The following is a 7,776-nucleotide window of genomic DNA, read 5'->3' on the forward strand; positions in this document are numbered from 1 at the left end:
TATTTCTACCTGCTGAATAAATACAAGTGCCATCTACTCCCTCTAAATTTCAAGGTCCTAGGGCAAAGTCCTAGTCTCTTCATCCTAGTTACAGCTCTGAAAATGAGGTTCACTGAACATCAGGGGCTTGCCTATAGTGAAATTAACTAATTGACATAAAATTAGTGGTGGAATACAGGTTTTGATAGTCATTTCAGGGTTACAATACATTATATTATTAATTGGATTTTCTGACTGAATACCTTCAGGTTTTAAGTGACATTAAACAGTTCAGTCATTTTCTGCTCTATCCCCACAAATTAAGGGTAGATACCCTAGTGTTTTAAATACCAACACTCTATATGTATTAACAAGAAATTACCCCTACATCTAGAACTGTTTTATGTAAAAAGGCTATAGTTCATATTGATCTTTCTCTCTTCATATTTTCTCATGACACTAATTCTCCCCACTACCTTTATCATGCTCTGATTTGTAGCGTGTGTGTGTGTGTGTGTGTATGTGTGTGTGTGTGTAGTAAGGGCACTCACACACATTGTACATTCCTTGGCCTTGTGTTAAGTTTAACATTTATACCTATGACTTGGATGAAGGCAGAGAATGGAAGAGGTGGGGTGGAGCCAAGATAACACAGAAAAGGCAGGGACTTGCCTGGGCTGTCCCAAATTCCCCTCCAAACAACTTTAAATAATGCCTCAAAATTAATTCTGCAATAGCAGAATCCACAAAAAGAATTGGTGGAGGAGGGGTGGGATTTGAAGCAATTTTCCAACCTAAGACAACTTAGAACAGGGGTGGGGAAACTTTTCATGTTGGAAGGCTCCATTAATATTTAGTTGTAATCAAACAAGGCTGCATTCAAGAAATTTCAATTAGATATACTTAAAAATGTACATCATTTTGTAAAAATCTACTATGTACTTACTAATTTCAAATTAAAACTTTGCTAGTTTTAAAGCTAAAAGCATTTGAATATTTGGCTGCAGTATGGAGGTCCACGGCTTCAGCTGACTCTCTAGATGGGTATCAGTCATTTGTGACCTTCAAGATGTCTTGCTTTGGGTTAGGCAGGAGAATGTAGATTCACAGCAATAAGTGGTTGAAAAACAAGAAGGCACTTTTCAGGCATGTTGCCAAAGGTGTGGGTATTCTACTGCATTTTTCCATATTTCAAATGGATCTTTTTTAGCTTCAAATAATGACTTTAAAACTGAGAGCTCAATCAATTCCATCTGTAGTAGGTGCCTTAGTGATATCAGCTAGATGAGGCTAAAATGCTAATTTGAGTGTGATGTCATGATTCTCAAAGTCAGTGGATCTTTCATTGTGTTCTCCGATGATACGGGTTTCACAGCTGTGTATTCTTCAAATGATTCGCATATATCATTTGACCTTTGCTAACTGGGGAAAATATTTATCTGAAATTTCCTTTTCAAGAAGTGTTTTGAAAAAAGATAGCTTTTTTTGAAATGCTTGGATTTTTTGCCACATTTCATATACAGACTTAGTTTTACCTTGCAAAGAAATAGTCAAGTTGTTTTGGTTTGACATGATATCACACAGAAATGCAGCATTCCTATAGAAATTTCTTTCAATAATTCATGTGATTTTGTTCTTCATAAAATTTAATTATCTGGGGGCAGCTAGGTGGCACAGTGGGTAGAGCTCTGGCCTTGGAGTCAGGATACTTGACACTTACAGCTGCTAAATCTTGTGTTATCCTGATTGTGTTTCCACAGTACTTGGAACTGTTTCCTTCTGGCAGCTTGTAATATTTTCTCCTTGACCTGGGAACTCTGGAATTTGGCTATAATATTCCTAGGAGTTTTCCTTTGGGGATCTCTTTCAGAAGATCGGTGGATTCTTTCAATTTCTATTTTGCCCTCTGGTTCTACTATATCAGGGCAGTTTTCCTTGATAATTTCTTGAAAGATGATATCTAGGCTCTTTTTTTGATCATGGCTTTCAGATAGTCCAATATTTTTTAAATTCTCTCTCCTGGATCTATTTTCCAGGTCAGTTGTTTTTCCAATGAGATATTTCACATTGTTTTCTAATTTTTCATTCTTTTGGATTTGTTCTACTGTGTCGTGATTTCTCATAAAGTCACTATGTTCCAATTGCTCTATTCTAATTTTTAAGGAAGTATTTTCTTCAGTAATCTTTTGGACTTCCTTTTCCATTTGGCCAATTTTTCTTTTTAGGGCATTTTCTCCTCATTGGCTTTTTGGACCTCTTTTGCCATTTGGTTTAGGCTGTTTTTTAAGGTGTTATTTTCTTCAGTATTTTTTTGGGTCTCCTTTAGCAAGCTGTTGACTTGTTTTTCATGATTTTCTTGCATCACTCTCAGTTTTTCCTCTACTTCCCTTACTTGCTTCTCAAGATCCCTTTTGAGCTCTTCCAAGGCCTGGGACTGATTCATATTTTTCTTGGAGGCTTTGGATGTAGGAGCTTTGACTTTGTTGTCTTCTTCTGGTTGTATATTTTGATCTTCTTTTTCACCAAAGTAAGATAATATAGTCTGACTCTTTTTGCACTGCTTGCTCATGATCCCGGCCAATTACTTGAGTTTTAAACTCTTTGTTAAGGTACGAATCTGCTTCCAATGTGGAGAATGTACTGTCCCAAGCTTCAGGGGTTTGTACAGCTGTTTTCAGAGATACTTGTGGGGACCCATAAATTTTCAGTTCCTCCAAGGTGGCATGATAAGGGGTGAGGTGTTTACTCCTTTCCGTCCTATAACTGTGAGGAGGGGTTCCTCTCCACAGCCACTACAAGCTCCACCACACCAGCACTCCTCCTCACCCCAGCACTGCGGCCCAGAACCGTGGCCCAGATCCACACGCAGGCAAAGCAAGAGATTTCTGCCTCAGCACTGGCAAAGAGATCCCTGCAATCCCTCTGTGATCAGCCACTGGATTCCCCCTCAGTCTGTGGGCCGGAAGCTTGGGAAACAGCTGCCCCACCCCAGGGCCACGCTCTTGGAGAATGGAGCTGAGACCCCACCTTCCTCTCTGACCACCAACAGAAACAGACTTTTCCCAGTGACCTTCTAAGTTGTCTTTGGCATTGGTGGATTGAGGAGTCTGGAAACCTCCACAGCTGCCCGTGATTCAGTCCTCTGAGGCCTGCTCCAGGTTTGCTGCGGCCTGCGCGCCCACGCCGCACTGTGCTGCACTCCCAGCCCGGCGCGATACACCTTTCTGATCAATCATCCAGGTTGTCTTGGGCTAGAAACTTGTTTCACTCTGTCTTTTTGTGGGTTCTGCTGCTTCAGAATTTGTTTAGAGCCATTTTTTATGAGTATTTGGAGGGGTCTGGGGGAGAGCTCAAGCAAGTCACTGCTTTCACTCTGCCATCTTGGCTCCGCCCCCAGAGCTCAACTTTAAAAGTCAATAGGCTGGAAAATGAGCAAAAAACAAGCAAAAAAGAACCTGAGCATAGAAAGTTGTTATGGTGACAAAGAAGATAAAAACACAAACTCAGACGAGCACAACAGTGTCAAAATGTCTACATGCAAAGCCTGAAAGAAAAAAACGTGAATTGGTCAATAGAAAAGAAGAAAATAAACCTCTTAAAAATCAGAATTGAGATCCAACCATTTTGGAGAGCAATTTGGAACTATGCCCAAAGGGCTATAAAATTGTGCATACCCTTTGACCCAGCAATACCACTTCTAGGTCTATAACCCAAAAAGATCATACAAATGGGAAAAGGACCCACATGTACGAAAATATTTATAACAGCTCTTCTTGTGGTAGAAAAGAATTGGACATTGAGAGGATACCAGTGGAGAATGAGTGAATAAGTTGTGATATATCATTGTAATGGGATACTATTGTGCTATAAGAAATGATGAGCAGGCAGACTTCAAAAAAACTTGGAAAGACTTACATGAACTGATGCTGCCTGAAGTGAGCAGAACCAAGAGAACATTGTACACAGTAACAGCTACATTATGGGATGACTCTTCATAGCAACACAAGAATCTAAGACAACTCCAGAAGATTCACAATGGAAATTGCTATCCACACCCAGAGAAAGAAATATAGAGTCTGAATGCAGATGGAAGCATACTATTTGCTCTCCTTTTCCTTTGTTGTTTTGTTTTATTGCTTCATTCTCATGGTTCCTCCCATGACTTCTAATTGTTCTTTACATCATGATGAATGGGAAAATTTGCTTAACATGAATGTATATGTAGAGCCTATATGAGACTGTACACCGACTTGGGTTGGGGGGAAAGAAGTGGAAGGGGAAGAAAATTTAAAACTCAAATCTTATGGAAGTGAATGTTGAGAACTAAAAATAAATAAATTCAATATATTTTTAAAATGACTGTTATTACCCCCCCAAAAATTTTTTAAATAAAAATTAGAATTGGACAAGTGGAAGCTAATGACTCCATAACACATCAAGAATCAATCAAATCAAACAAAATCAAAAGAATGAAAAAATAGAAGAAAATATGAAATATCTCACTGGAAAAACAACTGACCTGAAAAAAGAAAGAAAGAAAGAAAGAAAAACAACTGACCTGGAAAACAGACCCAGAAGAGATCACTTAAGAATTATTGGACTACCTGAAAGCCATCATCAGAAAAAGAACTCAGACATCATATTTCAAGAAATTATCAAGGAAAATTACTCTGATATACTAGAATCATAGAGCAAAACAGAAATTGAAAGAATCTACCAACCACCACCTGAAAGAGATCCCAAAATGAAAACTCCCAGGAATATGACAGCCAAATTCCAGAACTCCCAAGTCAAGGAGAAAATACTGCAAGTAGCCAGAAAGAAAAACATTCAAATATCGTAGAGAGAAACATTCAAATATCGCAGAGGATTACACAGGATTTAGCAGCTTCTATATTAAAGGACTGGAGGGCTTGGAACATGATATTCTGGAAGGCAAAGGAGCTTGGATTACCCAGTGAAACTGAGCATAATCTTTCAGGGGAAAAATGGATATTCGATGAAGACAGAGATGGTATTGTTAACAAACTTGTAGATGACAAAGTTGTAAAAGTTCAGCTACCAAATCGGATAAGTCAGGCTCCAAGAACATTTTCATAGTTCAGAACTATGAATGAAACCAACAAGATGACATTTAACAGAGATAAATGTAGTCACACACTTGGGTTAAAAAAAAAAAAACTGCACGATTTCAGCATGGAGAAGACATGGCCAGACAGCAATGTTACGTTGTATTGAGTCATTATATTCAGAACATAAAAGGCTGTGGTCCTCCTATTGTACTTTGCCTTGATCAGAATACAACTGGAATACTGTATTCATTCCTGGGTGCTACATGTTAGGAAGAATATTGACAAGAAGTCTAGAGTATCCAGAGAGGGGCAGCTAAGTGGTGCAGCAGTAGAGAGACTGCCAGGCCTAGAGTCAGGAAGACTCATCTTCCTGAGTTCAAATCTGGCTTCAGACACTTACTAGCTGTGTGACCCTGGGCAAGTCACTTAAACCTGTTTGCCTCAGTTTCTTCATCTGTAAAATGAGCTGGAGAAGGAAATGGCAACATCACTCCAGTATCTCTGTCAAGAAAACTCCAAACGGGGTCATGAAGAGTCTGACATGACTGGGGGGAAAAAATGAATAAAAAGCACATCCAGAGACCTATGACCAAGATAGAAAGGAAACTTAAAATCACATTAAATGGGGATCAATTGAAAGAACTGGGGATATATGGCCTAGAGAAGCAAATATTTGGGATATACTGATTGTCTTCAAGTATATGAAGGGCTCCTTGAAAAGGCCACCTACAATAGAAGCCTCTACTTTCTCTCCTCTTACTTTTCTTAGCCTCTTACAATCTGGCTTCTTCAGATCTTATCATTACACAAAAACCACTTCCTACAAAGTTACTGACGATCTCTTAGTTGACAAATCGAATGACCTTTTCTCAAACCTCATTCTCCCTCTCTACAGCCTGTTAAACCACTGATACTCTCTCCTCCTTGACACTCTCTTCTCTGGGTTTTTGGGACACCACTCTCCCGGTTCTCCTCCAATCTGACTGTTCCTTCTCCAACTCCTTTGCTGAATCCTCTTCCAGATCGTGCCCTCTAAAACAGGTGTCCCTCTGGGTCCTCTACTTTTCTCCCTCTACACGAGTTTGCTTGGTGATCTCATCAGCTCCCATAGATTTAATTACCATTTATATGCTGATGATTCTCAAATACCAATCCTGCCCCAAACTTTCTGGGGACTCCTATCTCACATCTGCCTTTCAGATATCTCAGACGAGATGTCCACAGACATCTTAAACTCAACATGTCCAAAAACAAACTCATCTTTCTCCCTAAAACCTGTTCACCTCCTGCCTTCCCTATTACTGTGGAGGGAATCACCATCCTCCCAGTCCTCAGGGGTGCAATTTAGGAGTCATCCTGGATTCCCCACTCTCACCTCCCATGTCCAATCTGTTTTAAGACTAGTCATTTTCACCTTTGCAACATCCCTCACCTCACTGGCTTCAAGTTCCAACTAAAATCCCACCTTTTACAGAAAGTCTTCTCCAACCCCTCTTAATTCTAATGCCTTGTATTTCCTATTTATCCTGTATATAGGTTACTTTTTATGTCTGCTTATTGTCTCCTCCACTAGATTACAAGCTCTATGAGGGGAGGAACTGTCTTTTGCCTCTGTTTCTATCCTCAGCACTTAGCATAGTGCCTGGCACTTAATGTTTATTGACTGATTGATCAAGTAAACGCAATCTTGGGCCACATTTTAAAAGGCATGGCTTCCATAATAAGGTGCCAATGGTCCCACTGTATTCTGCCCTCATCAGACATCAACTAAAATATCATGTTAATTGCTAGAAGCCACAGTTTAAGGAATTTTTTTCACATTGAAAAACTGAAAAATCATTGAGAGATTAAAGAGTCCAGAGGAAGAGCAACTTGGATGGTTTAGGCTCTATTTCTTAAAAGTACTAATTTAGGAACCTGGTCATGTTTTGATTCAGGAGGACATGGTAGCTGTTTTCCAGTGTTTGAAGAGTCACCTTGTAGAACAGAGATTAGATTTATTATATAGCTCCAGAGGCCAGAACTAGGAATGAGACAGAGGTTGCAGAGGCAAATTTAGGTTTGACATCAGGAAAAACTTCCTGACAATTAGTACTGTCCAAGAAGGGAAAGGGGCTGACTCCAGGCAGATTCCCCGTCTTTGAAGGTCTTCAGGTGGAGTGACATGACTATTTGTTGGGTGTGTCATACAGGGTTTGGACAGGATGGTTTGAGGTCCCTTCCGAATTTCAAAGTCTGTGATTCTACCATTCAGGAAAGGGATTAGACTCCTTCCATTCGGAGCCACAAGGCTAAACAAGGGGCAAATGCATGAAAATTGCAGGGGCTGATTAACATTAAATGTGAGGAAGATGCTCCTAACAGGGCTATCCAACATGAAGTGGGCTACTTAGGAAGGGAGTGCACTTCCCTTTATAGGGATATTCAAGTAAAAGTTAAATGAATACTTATTGGGACTGTTGTACAAAGAATTCTCAGTCAAACTGAACTAGACACTAGATGAACCTCAGATTGCTTCCAATGCAGAGATTCTATGCGTGATATAATAAAAAGAACACATTGGTGGGGCAACTAGGTGGCACAGTAGATAGAGCTCCAACTTTGGAGTCTGGAGGACCAAAATTCAAATCTAGCCTCAGACATCTGAAACTTACTGTGTGACCCTGGGCAAGTCACTTAACCCCAACTGCCTCACTAAAAAGAAAAGGCAAAAAGGGGAAAAAAA

Source organism: Phascolarctos cinereus, unplaced genomic scaffold (genome assembly GCF_003287225.1).
Source record: "Phascolarctos cinereus isolate Bilbo 61053 unplaced genomic scaffold, phaCin_HiC Scaffold_9;HRSCAF=440, whole genome shotgun sequence".
In the NCBI taxonomy this organism is placed as follows: domain Eukaryota; kingdom Metazoa; phylum Chordata; class Mammalia; order Diprotodontia; family Phascolarctidae; genus Phascolarctos; species Phascolarctos cinereus.